Below are 14,780 nucleotides of genomic sequence, written 5' to 3' on the forward strand. Positions count from 1 at the left end.
AACGTAAGCGTATATTAAGGGTTGTCAGAGGCCCGAAAAAATGATGATTTTCATTTAAAACCAAACGGACTAGAGACATTTGTTTTATTAATAGATAATCTTGTGCTTGATAGAAGCTTTTTTTCAAAATTAAGAATATGGCGGCCTCAGGAAATATTTTTCAGATTTTCGAAAAAAAAACAAAAATTACAATAATTGTTGAAAAAATCGAAATTAAAAAAAAAAAAAAAAATTCTTTGATCAGGCACGAGTTTCTTATATATTTCAATTTCGGTATAAATTTTAATAAAAACTATCAAGCGGTTTTAAAGTTACAGTGATCACCAGTTCAAACATTTGAGAAAAATGCATTTAAAGTTTCGCTATCGGGGCCGGAGCGCCCGAGCGTCCTTTGTTCATTGTTGAATAACTCGAAAAGTATTTGTCGGATTTCACACTAAGCTATTATATGTTAAGAAAATACAAAAAAAAAAACAAAATCGATTTTTTTTTAAACTCTGAGTGCCCCTAAGCCCTTATGGCATCTCGCACTGTTTTGTTAGCACCAGAAGTTTTCCATGCATTCCAAATACATCCAGCTAACCCTTGACTGTTTCGCCAGTTCTGTAAAAGAAAGCCCTAACGATATTTTTTTAGCAAAAATTTGTACAAGCGTTCAGTTCCTGCTCGCCTAGTGGTATTTCGAGAAGGTTGTCATGATTACCGGTGTTCTGGAAACGAAAATTTGGATTTTTGAATGATTCGAAACTCTTGGTTCCACTGCGTGTTAAAGGAAAACATACATAGGTATATCAATTTTGGATGATGCTAAAGTGTGAAAAATTATCCTCGTAGGTCATCAGAATCAGCTCTCAAAAATGTAGCTGAGCTTCTTCACGCTGAATTGTACGAAGGAAAACGCGCCTAATGGTTTCTTGGTGCATATACCTGGTTAAAATTGTATTGAATCGAGCCAAAGCTGTTCAACAACTTCATTGACAAGATTGATATGAGGAGCCGCGTACATCTATTATTCTATTGGAACGTTATCATTTAAAGTAAAATATTAATATTATATAATATATATATTTCTTTTTTATTATATTTTGTTTTATTAAATGCTAAACAAATTTTTTCATATTATAGTTAAGCGAGTTCAAGCGGAAAATTCATATCCTTTATTTATAGTTGCTTTTTTTTAAATAAAGCGCAATAAACAATTAAAAAAATTAATATTTCAGATATTTAAAAAAAGTTTCATAATCTGATAGAGTTGTGAGTGCAATTTACTTACAAAGGCGTTCTCTAATCTAGCCTGGATAAGTTTTTGCATAAATAAAACGAGGGTATCATTCTTCGACTCAATTCCTCAATTAGCATAAATCTAAATTTCATTAAATAAATCACTGACCCTTTCTTTAAATAAGCAGACTCTCACACCCTTAGAAGCCAACCAAGCAACTCGTTTACTCTGCGCCACCCTCACTTCCTGAGAACTTACTTTTCAATGGCTTGCGTGCTCCAAATGCTTGATTGCGCTGCCACTAACGTCTGAAGTGCTTAAAACACGAAAACACTTAATCATTCTCAACATTCTAATCGTTCAACAAAACTATTTTACCACGAAACACCATCCTATGCACATACAAATGCAGAAAGGTGGGACCATTTCTTATGTACATACATACAGATAAACGTTTTACGAGTATGCTTGTAAAATGTGCACAGTATCACAATCAAAAAGACGATCACAAGAAGATGGATCACCTTTTAATACATTTCAGGTATTCCTTTCTTTAAATAAAATTCAGTTGTTTCGTTGTACGTGGTCTACTTGCATTTTATCAATTTTTTTGTCTACGCTTTAATCACAATACGACACTTGCTGAATTTCGTTTTTATGCTGTACCGTAGTAAACTATGATGACGCGCAAAAAATTGGCTACCTTCGCACAATGCCATACGCGTTAGAACTAAGGATGTCCATTCAATTACAGTCGAGAGCATTATGCGGAACGTAAAACAACAACACATACACAAGCATTATTCTATAGTATGAGTGCATCAAAGTGGTCGTCGCTATAACCGAGGAAGCACTTCATTTTCACAAAAGTTCGAAAAATGTTGCTAATGTCCTGAGAGTATTCATAGTTGCATACAAAGGTTGTAGTTCACCAATAAATTGGGTGTTGTCATAGGTAACGTCATGCAGTGGAGGTGGAACTCTGAGAATAAGGTGAAGAGCAGTGAGAGCTAGTGAGAAAGTGAAAGGGTATACTCAGAGTAATGTCAATGCAACATTTCGGACTATTTGCGTACGAGCAACATGTTGCTGAAACGAGTGTGATGGCGAAAGGAACATGAGGCTGAAGTGGCGTGTATTCAAGTGGTTTTTATAAGTTACTTAGATGGAAAAGTAAGAGCGCATAGAATATTTATACGTTAACAAAAAGAAATTGAGAAATGTAATATTTTTAGGAATTTTTAATGACACGTTTTTAATCTTTTACAGCGCATTTTTTTCGAAATAAAATAATAAATGGGGGAAGTTCCTGCTAGCCAGAGTTGCTTGTTTCCGTGCTGTAATAATTATTTTAACACTTTACGAGTCTAATAAATAAACAAAAGAATAAATGCAATATTATTTTAAACTATTGAACTTTTTGATTTTATCGCTCATTTATTTCAATAGCATCATTACGCAAAACACCAAAATGTCGAGGAAAACGGAAATATCAAACTTTTCAATTTACTGTGCTTGTCTATATAAAAGCAAAGCGCATGTTCATTTAATGATATACCCCAAACAGTTATGGCCGAACATAAGAAGTTTTATGAAAATGGTCTATGTTTAATAACAAAACAAAAGCATCGTAATATTCGTGATTTTTTTTGGAAATAATCAACCGAATGTGTCGACAGTTCAATGGTTGATGAAAAAATTTCAAGAAGCTGGCGCTTTCAATGATAGAAAGAGGACTAACAGGCCAAAAAGTAGACGCTCAGTTGAGAGTAATGCTGCTGTAGCGCAAAGTGTTCCTGAACAACCTTCAACATCGAAATCTCAACGTTCTCAACAATGAGGCGTTTTTGAAGGCAACTTTATTAGGCGACTGTTTGACGTAGTTTAGCTGTAGAAGTGTTCTTAGTGGACATTTACTTAAGTGATGAAATTTTCAGAATATAATTGCTAAGGGCCATGTTTTGAATAAAAGTAGTAAGGCCTGAAATAATCTAAATTTTTACATACTTTATTTGAAGGCGCTACGTTTAAAATACCCTTTACAATAATTGAAATGGTTTAAAGTTGAGTTGGTTTAAAAATAGTTAAATTTTTCCCACTCTGCTACCTACAACAGATTTTTTTATTTTAATTTATTTTAGCATAAAAGCATACGTAGCAAATTTGCATCGAGCTGCTTTACTGTTGATACTAAAAAATCGTTTGTCTATTTATTATAGAAAACATTAAAGAGCCTTGATCTTATGTATCTGGTAGACTTCAACATAGCTAAGCAATAAAAAAAGCATAAAATTTGCGCTGCTCGCCCAAAAAAAGGAATTCACAAATTTAGGCCATAAAAAGGCACAAAAATTACTACTTGTCCTTATGCTTGCAAAAAGATTAGACACTGAAGTAGTAAAATGCAGTAGCAGCAACGATAGCTAAGCCGCCAAGAGGCCAGTAGAAAGTAAGGAGACGCGGAGAGTATGCGCATATGTTTGCAGGAGCCAAGAATTCCTTTATGCACCGTTTTCAAAGGAGGCTTCATCACTTACGATGACCAGAATTTATTTTCTGCTGTTGAAGGCATTATTATTATTATTCTTAAGATATTTCAAAAATGAGTATATCTTAATACAAACAGATCTTATTAACTAATCGTTTGTGCCTTCTTATTAGCTATGCAGAAACCGAAATGTAGATTCAGATAAAAAAATTATTAAACTTTTTATTGGTTTTGTTTTTGGAAGCAGGTTTCTTAGTACAATATAGATTTATATGTAATGGGCGCGTATACCCTTTATTCGGTGCTAGGTGCAGCTCCTACTCCTGGTGTGCGTCTGGATGTTATTCGATTAGTGAACCGACTTACAGTTTCGTGCCGGCTACGAACCAAAAATAGTTGCTTATGAGGAGCATGTGCCTTTGCCGAGGGGCTACCGCTATTAAAAAAAAAACATTTCATAAATAGGGTCGTCATGCCGTAGGCTTCGAGACCAAGCAGAAACCCATATTCGGAATAGACATTTAATTTTAGTATATTGGAAAGCATAATTGGATATGTCAGCAAAGAAACAAAAAAATGTATTGAAAACAAATAATAACAAAAAACAACAAAAAATAGTACTCGAAATTATTAAGTATTTTTCATGTGAAACTTCTTAGGGGTCGATGGACGAGCGAGAATGGAGATTAAAATTTCAAGGCCATGGAACGTTTTGGGCATTTTCGTTCCGCGAGAGAGAAAAAAGATATAACGTAGAGGAAAAGGAGAGAGAGAGCTACACCTTATATATATATTTTAGATACACTTTAGGATATTCGCGTCTCCCTTTCGTGCGGTCCTTCGTCTTTTCTCCCACTCCTACGCAAAGGCTCTAGTCTAAGTCATACGACGTTACTCGTATTGTAGGAGCAAGGGGAACCACGTATGCATTATATATCTACACGGCGTTAGAATATAACAGAGAGAGAAAGAGAGTGACGCGTAAACGTACAGCACTAACGCCATATTACTATAGTATCTAATTGATACTGTTGTACGCAAATCCAATATAATAATGCTATCAAAAACGTGGTTGCGTGATGAGGAAGATGTCAGCGTGCCTAACTTCAACTGCGTTATCAAATTTAAACGGCCAAATGTTCGAGCAGGAGGAGCGGCAATATAATAGGACTATGAATAAGTTCGCGCGGTTTTACAACAGATGGCGTAACTTGATTATTATTCCATCGATCCGCATTTCCAAACATTCATTGGAAAGCTACTGTCGTAAGGCACAAACGTCAGTATAAGTTTTTTATTTGAAGCGTAAACAACAATATTTTTACCACACTTGAAAATGTCGAATTTCGTGCCAAATAATGTGTTTTTGCGGGGAATTCTTCTTCATTATTTTAATATGAAGAAAAAAGCAGCCGAAAGTCATCGTATCTTGGTGGAAGTTTATGGTGAGCATGCTCTAGCTGAGCGAACGTGCCAGAAGTGGTTTGCACGCTTTAAAAGTGGTGATTTTGGCTTGGAAGACGAAGAACGCGAGGGTGCGCCGCCAAAGTTCATGGATACCGAATTGGAGGAATTGCTCGATCAAGATCCGGCTCAAACGCAAGAAGAGGTTGCAAAAACTTTGGGAGTTGATCAATCAACCATTTCCAAACGTTTAAAAGCCATGGGAATGATCCGAAAGGTAGGCCATTGGGTGCCGTATGAATTGAAGCCAAGAGACGTTGAACGCCGTTTTATGGCATGCGAACAACTGCTTCAACGGCACAAAAGAAAGGGTTTTTTGCATCGAATTGTGACTGGCGATGAAAAGTGGGTCCATTACGACAATCCAAAACGTCGGGCAACGTATGGATACCCTGTCCATGCTTCAACATCGACGTCGGCGCAGAATATTCATGGCCTGAAGGTTATGCTGTGTATCTGGTGGGACCAGCTGGGTGTTGTGTATTATGAGCTACTGAAACCGAATGAAACGATTACGGGGGATGTCTACCGACGACAATTGATGCGTTTGAGCCGAGCACTGCGAGAAAAACGGCCGCAATACGCCGATAGACACGACAAAGTTATTTTGCAACATGACAATGCTCGGCCACATGTTGCACAAGTGGTCAAAACATACTTAGAAACGCTCAAATGGGATGTCCTACCCCACCCGCCGTATAGTCCAGACCTTGCGCCATCCGATTACTATCTCTTCCGATCGATGCAACATGGCCTGGCTGACCAGCACTTCCGTAATTACGATGAAGTCAAAAAATGGATCGATTCGTGGATTGCGGCAAAACCGACCGAATTTTTCATAAAGGGAATCCGTGAATTGCCAAAAAGATGGGAAAAAGTAGTAGTAAGCGATGGACAATACTTTGAATATTAAATTTGTAACCATTTTACGTCAATAAAGTTTCAAATTTCGAAAAAAAACCGCACGAACTTAAACATAGTCCTATTACCATAATCAATATGATACTGTAAATATTGAAACGCCAAACATAGAAATGACTGCCATGCAATCTCAATTATATTCATCAACAGTAACACCAGTTGGCGATATTTCTATTGCAGAGTGCCAAACACCAAATGGACAAGTCATTATCCAGCGGCTATTTACATATCACCGAACCAAAAAATAGACGATACAAATGATGGTTAAGTTTCAATTGTTGATTGTAAATAAAATAAAATTTTTTAGGAAATTATTATCATTTCTCTTTATTATAATAATATTGGTATAGCTCAATTACGATTTAAACAAAATATTGGCCAAATGGTCGCCGGGGTCTCGGCGGCACACCTCCATCCGATGGTCTAAATTTTCGATGACGCCGAGGCATAATTGAGGTTCTATGCCGTTAATGTGCTGAATTATCTCATCCTTTAGCTCTTGAAATGTTGCTGGCTTTTTTTTCAAATAACCCTAAAGAAAGAAATCCAACGGTGTCGTTGACGTTTAGGTGTGGCTCACATTCAACATCGGCTCTTGAAATTTAACCACACCGCACATTTTTAGTCTACAGTTACGCTGGTGCTAATGCTCTTGGTGCTCGCAGTAGGGGAGAAGATAAGATGCTGCTGATTCTCGGTGGTGATTTTAATGTTAATTTATATTACCATCTAATGTTGCAGTAGAATTAACAAATTTTCTGCGCGACACATTTGGTCATTTGGTTTGTAAATAATAATATAAATGAATCGACTACTAAATCCGGAACTACAATAGATGCAATTTCTTCTCGTAATATCGATAATGTACAACCAAAGACACATATATTATATTTTAGTTATCATAAACCAATGGTCATATATTATTATATTTTCCAAAAATTTTGTCAAATTTAGTGAGTGACGACGTAAATATAAAATAAACCGATTTTTTTTGTAAATTTTGTCTATTTGTATTCTCGGCAAATGTTGTGAATTTATTTAGATATAACTATATTCTTTCTCTCTCTCTCTCTCTCTCTCATCCTCTCTTGCTCTGGTTTGAAAAATAGTTTTATGCTTTTTTTTTTTTTCTAATAGTTTTGACTTTTAGACACGCCGCTTTTGTCAGTAAATAAAATTTATGTCGAGTAAAACACTCCGGTAGAGATTTCATTTGGAATATAAAAAACCCTATGCAAATCTGAGCATTATATAGTTAGTTATTAGCGTACGTACGTATGTAAAAATGTATAGGCTTCATTTTATAAAAAGTAAAAGTTGCGCAAAATGCCCTTTTCGCTGATCCAAAATTTACGTAATGCCCTTGAAATATTTTCGTACGACTCTCGGCGATACCGAACTTAATTCAGAAAATTGTGGGTTTTCTGCTTAGCCCCCGTCAAGAGGGTTGCTATCAAAAAGTGGCCGCTGTTGAAATATAATAATTTAAAAAAACAAACCCGAACTGGAAACACCCTGCATATTTCATTATGTAAATATGGTTTTGCTGCAGTTATAAACAGCCATTTTGGCCTTCATAAGTAAAATCAATCAGGAGGATGGTTCCATATTTAGAAGTCCACGCAAGTGGGGAAAGTTACTGTTCGCCATTCACTTGGGAGTGGCCAGGACGATTCTTCTACATATGGTTCAAGCAGCTCACAACTCCCGGGATTAGCCCAAGTATCCTCTGGGTAGCTTCCGAACACACATATGACCTTGCGACGTAAAGGAGTGCAAATTCGGTGTGGGATTTGTTGTGGGAGAGAGACTTCGTCGCCAAGTCACTCCGGTGGACGACCGTCTCGCAACAATCCGCATCAAAGCCCGTTTTTTTAACATCTCGCTAATTTGCGCCCACGCCCCGACGGAAGAGAAGGACGATGCGACCAAAGATTAATTCTGTAAGCGATTGGAACGTTCCTATGAGCGCTGGCCCCGCCACGACATAAAAATCGTGATTGGCAACTTCATCACCTTGGAGTGTTTGAGAGAAATATTCTGCGTAAGATGGTACGATGAGCTGTATGAGCTTTACGACGACATAGATATAGCGCAGCGAATAAAGATCCAGCGGCTACGTTGGCTGGGTCATGTAGTCCGGATAGAAACAAACGCTCCGGCTCTGAAAGTATTCGATGCGGTACCAGCTGGTGGTAGCAGAGGAAGAGGGCGACCTCCTCTGCGTTGGAGAGATCAGGTGGAGAAGGACTTGGCTTCACTTGGTGTGTCCAATTGGCGCCGGTTAGCATGAGAAAGAAACGACCGGCGCGTTTTGTTGAACTCGCCCAAAACCGCGTAAGCGGTTATCGCGCCAATTAAGAAGAAGAAGAAGTAAAATCAATAACTTTTTACGCAGTACCTTGAAAAAGTGTATACATCTCCATGACTTGTAATAAAAGACTAAAGCGTTAAATTCATTGATCACACAGTCGTATTAATTTCTAGGAAACCTCATTTAAGAATTTTCAATTAACATAAAACGAGAGGCTTTGTTAATATTCGTTCAAGAAAACAAAGAATAGGGCTTTCAAATATTACCAAATTATTCCGCCTTAATGGAATAACATTCAAAGAACTCCAATTACTTTTTTGGCAAAGAGTTTTCGTTTAGTTAATGCGGTTTTCAAATCATAATAGGCAAATCCATTTCCAAATCTATGAAAAATAAATTAAAAATATGGATTTCAAATTCAATAAAATCGCATTGAAATTTCACCAATTGAAATATGCAAATATTTAGTGTTGTGAGCTCTAAAATTATGCCGTTATTGACTTGCACTCATATTTGTGCAAATTATAATAGTACACATCAACACGCACACATACATATGAACACATATAGGGTTATGATATGAATTGCGTGAGTATTAGTCTAGAATTGGGTTTAGCCTGTACACATGCACACATACATATATGTGTATGTACATGCGAGTTGTTTTTCCGCACACTCACTCAGCCCTAGGCAAATATTTCAGCATCCGCCACACATCATGCAACGCACAGAAATCGGATCGTTTACTATTATTTCGCCATTTACACTGCTGCCGATTTTCGGTATTTTTATTTAATTCAAATCACGCAACCTTTTTTCGATAGGTTTTTGGTTTCTGATGATGGTATGATGCGTATGATTTAGAATGAAATTATTGTTGTAAATAAGCTATTACAATGGGGTTCTGCTTACTCATGCCTATGGGTGCGTAAAAAGAGTTCATTAATATCCCAGTGAACAACAAATCGACGCTTCTGAAGTGCCTCAATACGTCGGCCAAACGATTTTGAATACAAGTGAACACAATTCATGGCGATTAAGGCGCCTGAGCTCGGAAAGGTGCAGAAATAGCCAATGTGTTTGCTGAACATTTGAGGAAGGTGTTTCAACCCAACCTACCAACTAATGGATTTGAATTGCCTGCAACTCAAACCCATTTGACGAAATTTGAGTCTCCATCACCACTTCAACATAGTAACAATGCAATAAAAATTTCTCCAGATGAGCTAAGGTCAATAATTGAGAACGATATGAATCCTAAAAACACCTGGGATTGATCAAATATCTCCTAAAATGATAGTAGAGACTCCAAACTGCGTTGTTAGATTTCTCAGTGTGCTTTTTAACAAAATTCTTCAAGTTGGTCACTTTCCTTCTCAATGGAAAAAATCGACCCTTATAATGATCCCGAAGCTAGGAAAAAATAGAGCCAAGGCAGCTTCATACAGACCTACATATGAGTCTGCTGTCATCTCTCTCCAAACTATTGCTAAAGTTGCTAAAATGACAACTGATGCCGCATCTGCAGCAAAACAATATTCTTTCAGCTCATCAGTTCGGTTTTCATGAGAAACTCGGCACAATTGAGCAAGTCAAACGTATCAGCTCCGAAATAAGGAATGCTTTTGAATGACGGAAGTATTACTCAGAGATATACATAAATTTCTTGATGTAGTTTCAGTGTTCGACAGAGTATGTCACGAGGGACTTGTCTACAAAATCCAACGCGCACTGCCACAAAGTTCACTCAAAATATTAGAATTTTATCTTACAAATCGTGTGCTCATGGTAAGATATAAAAACTACCTAATTGATGAGGTCCATATTAAAGCCGGGGTACCACAAGGCAGTGTACTGGGACCGCTTTTATATGTAATATACACGGCTCGCTTTCCAACACACTCGCACATATTTATATCTACGTTTACTGATGACACTGCAATCCTTTATCGCCCCGAGTGTCCAATAAGAGCGTCGAGTGAACTCAACAGTCATCTGAAACACACCGAAAAGTGGTTGGCAGACTGGCGCATCAAAGTGAATGAGAAAAGTGTAAGCATGTGACTTTTACGTTTAATAGAAGCAACAGCTCGAGTGTATATCTAAACTCCACACTCATTCTAAAGAAGTTACGTACCTTGGTGTTCGTATGACAGGCGCCTGATATGGAAAAGGCACATTGAGGCAAAAAGTGGACAGATGAAGCTAAAAACGAAAGATCTTCATTGGCTAATCAATTCCCGTTCCGGGCTTACCCTTGATCACAGAATCCTTCTCTATAATACAATCATCAAGCCAATCTGGACGTATGCGTCACAACTGTGGGGTAATGCAAGTGCCAGCAATATTGCAATTACACAACGAAGGCAATCTAAGATATTAAGAATAGTTACTGGAGCGCCGTGGTACATAACCAATGAAAATATCCATTGAGACCTAAATGTTCCATTAGTGGCAGCAGAAATAGCAGTAATCCAAAAAAAATTCTTACAACCAGGGGAAAGAATTCACCCAAATCCATTGGCTCGGTCGCTGTTGCATACCGTCAATTCGTCACGTCTCAGAAGAATTGACCTTCCAATCCTGTGGTGCATATTTGAGGGCCCCATAACAACCTTAACCTTCTTCAAAAAGCTGTAGGTACTATAATTTAGGTTAAGGGTCGAAACTTTATTGTTAATATTAAGATTAATTAATAGATTCCATAAATAATAATAAAGTTATAAAAAATGACTTTTTTGGGCCCCATTATTTGACCAATTACTCTGCTTTAGCTTGAATAAGACTACTTTTAGATCTTTGTATGACTTTTATTGTCCTTAAACTATACTTTATTTAAAAATTCTTAAAAAATTAAAATCACTCGTACAAAAAGCCCATCTCGAAATAAAAAAAAATTAGTTATTTTGGGTACCTCTTTCGAGGTCTTACTTTTCACAATTAACTTACGATTTTAGCAAATCACTTATAATTCAAGTCTTTGCTAGCATTTCTCCATCTCGTGAGACTCATCTCATGGATAGCACTCATTTAGATTCTACAAATTTGGAGCCCTTCAAATATGTTTGCTGGGAAGCTTGCTGAGCTAAAAAGTAAAATACATATTCAATATGTTTTTTGTAACGTTACCATCAGCTTGACAGATTTATATGAAAAAAATAAATAAATAAATAAGATGAAATTGCATTAAAACTTTATACTTACCTTTCCATACCTACTTTTCTATAGCTCATTTTCTGCACCTACCTTTCTATAGTATGTATACTTATACTTACTTGTTTAAAACTACCTTTCTATACTTACCTTTTTAAACTTACCTCTTTTTCCTCACCGTAAATTCAACTCCATTGTAAAATACCCTAAGCTGTCTGATAGGCTTGCAATCTGTGTGCGGTATGTAAGATTTTTTTAGTGCTAGATACGCCTTACAAATTTTGGTAGATACTAAAACGATATGATTGTACAAAGCTCCTGCCGTTTCTATTCGAGCTCAGTCTTGTTTATTTTGGACTTCACCTTGTGTAAAAAAATTAAATCAACCACTCAACTACTATTTCCTATTCAATGTGCCTTGGTGCATACTTCTTTCTTTGCTGTATTTATTGGCTATCCATTTCATAAATTTAAGATATCTAGGATTAAGCGTGGCCGCCGGAGCCGAATTGTTTGGTGCTTGAGCACCATTCTGAAACTCCAAAGGTATTTCTGCCATGAAAAAGCTCTACATAAGAAATCATATGCAAAACTGTAGGCTCCTCCTTTGGTCGAACAACATCCAGACGCATGCCAAAGATAGGAGGAGGAGCTCGGCCAACACCCAAAACGGGTGCAATTATCAGTTATATGCTATATACAGGGTTTGATTGAAAAGTAAAGAGTCTTCCCGCGCCGAGTGTCTGCCAAGCGATCAACCGAATCGACTGGTGGGGGAAAATGATCGTTGGACCTTCCCCTTCCACTAGAAACCGGTCCCAGTTCGCTGGTAACAGCGGTGTAGTCAACATCGTGTGAAAGCTGTTTTAAAAGTGTGTTAGGATTTTGCAGTGGCGAAAATTCAGCGATCGTTGGAGCAACGTAACTCAAGCTAAACAAAACGAGTACCGAAACCATTAGGCTATTCAAGGAGGTTTACGGGAACCAATCTCTGTCCAGTGCCCAGGTAAAACGGTGGCACAAGTCGTTCAAGGAAGGCCGGGAGGATGTCGAAATCCAAGGTCAAAACCATGCTGATCAATTCTTTCGACTCTCGAGACATCGCCCACAAGGACTTTGTACCTCCAGGAAGCACTGTAAACGCGGCATTTTACAAAGAAGTGCTCCTTTGGCTGAAAAACCGCGTCGCCCGGCTTCGGCCCGACCTCGTCAACAATTGGACCCTTCATCACGACAATGTGCCGTCGCACACCGCCTTCCTCTGCACCTCTGCATTGGCCAAAATGGGGGTTCCGGTGCTTCCCCACCCTCCCTACAGCCCAGACCTGTCCCTTCCGGACTTCTTCTTGTTCCCGCGCCTGAAAAGGAAACTGAAGGGGAGGCGTTTCGACTCCATCGAGGCGATCCAAAAAACTGTGACAGCCGAATTGAACGCGATCCCGGCGGATGAGTTCAAAAAATGTTTCCTGCAGTGGAAGGACCGCTACCAGCGGTGTATTGACGCTCAAGGGTCCTATTTTGAAGAATATTAGTTGTATAAACCAAACGGTTTAATAAAACTGCTTAAAAAAAATAAGGCTCATTACTTTTCAATCAAACCCTGTAATATATTCTTGTGTATAAGCCGAAGCTCATTACGTAAAATTTTCCTCGTAGTCGAGGGTGAAGTCCAATAAATTGAGAGCGACAAAGAATCAACATTTCACCGTCTTCATCAACACTTTGCTGTATGAATTTCCACAATTTTAAAGTGTTGTTCTGGCGGTAAATAATTCATGATGATTTGCTAAACCATACTGAACAGAAATGTCAACACAGTTTGCCATTTTCAGCTGTCAAACTATAGTTATCGTCATTGGTAATTCTCATGCTGCAAAAGAACGCCATAAATCGAATATACAAAATATCTACAATGGCATCTACTGGGCTCACCACTCTCAATTGCCCTTTCCGCCAATGCTTTCAACCAAATCAGCTTCATAATTAGCTCTTCCAGCCCCTTTGAACACTTTGTCTATGCTGATGATGTTTTAACATTTTCAAAAAAAATATATATTTATGGTTAATTTACAAATATCATAACTTAAAGGTATGGCTGCAGTGGCCTTCTTCTAAGAAATCCCTTTATATCCATACTTTTGAGAAATACTCAGCACTTGAATACCAGCACTACATCTGTCGTTTTTATCACTATAATTATATTTTCCTCTTTGGAAATGCCTGCTATTTTCCATTGCATTACTTTTTATTCATCCTTTGTTTTTGTAACCAAAATTTTGTGGCTTGCTGTTGTGACAACTACCATTTCGATGCTAAATAGAATAATAGATGCTACGCCCCAAATCCAAAATAATCGCTCTCAAAGCTCATTTTAATAAATTTGAGGATTTTAATTACAAAGAAAACTTTCCTGTTTGTTTTCTCAGTTGCCGCTCCTAATTTTGAGTATTTACCCGTGCGATTCGCTTGTCAGCTGTGTAAAATTTTATTTAACAAATGGGGATTCAAAATGAACCAAAAAACCAAAAAATAGGTCATTGAGTATAAGAGAAAAGTAGCGCACCCCAAAAGATCAACAAAAACTCAAATAAAAGCAAATGAATCCTACTGCTCCTTAGCAACACCAGGCTTTCCGTAGCCACTGCGCCTTTGCCTGAAGTGGCAATGACATTGCAAGCTGCTGCCTTCGGTGTGGCGGCTAAGGCTGCTGAAATGCTCAAAGGCAATGAGAATGTTGTTAGCGGCAATACCATCAAAATCATTGCAGAAGGATTAAACACTTAATCTGTACGTCAGCGCACATGTACGGCCATCCAAAGGCATCCGAGTGCCTGCAACTGCCGCTTTGTGCTGATGAAGCCACAAAAGGCATTTTGTAGCGAAGCGGAAGCAAGAAGGGCGCGTATTGTGCCTTGCTGCTCCTGCTACTCCTGCTCCAAGTCTCAAGTGATTGGGCTTTTGTTTTCGCTGACTTTCTCGCGCCCACACACCCACACATCCACACTTAGTTGCTGATGACACCGCATTTTAATGCTTGCATTGTTCGTTGAGTAAACTGAAAAATCAAGTAGAAAAAGTCACACTTTCTTCCTTCCAAAGCGTCATCTGTTAAAAGAAAGGCGCCGCGAACATTGTCATTAAAATTCCACCAGCAAGCGTCAATGATCAAAACAAGAAAATGCGAATTATACTTATGCGAGTACTAAGACGCTTTAGAA

The sequence above is a fragment of the Anastrepha obliqua genome, chromosome 1 (assembly GCF_027943255.1).
Source record: "Anastrepha obliqua isolate idAnaObli1 chromosome 1, idAnaObli1_1.0, whole genome shotgun sequence".
NCBI classification, from domain to species: Eukaryota; Metazoa; Arthropoda; class Insecta; order Diptera; family Tephritidae; genus Anastrepha; species Anastrepha obliqua.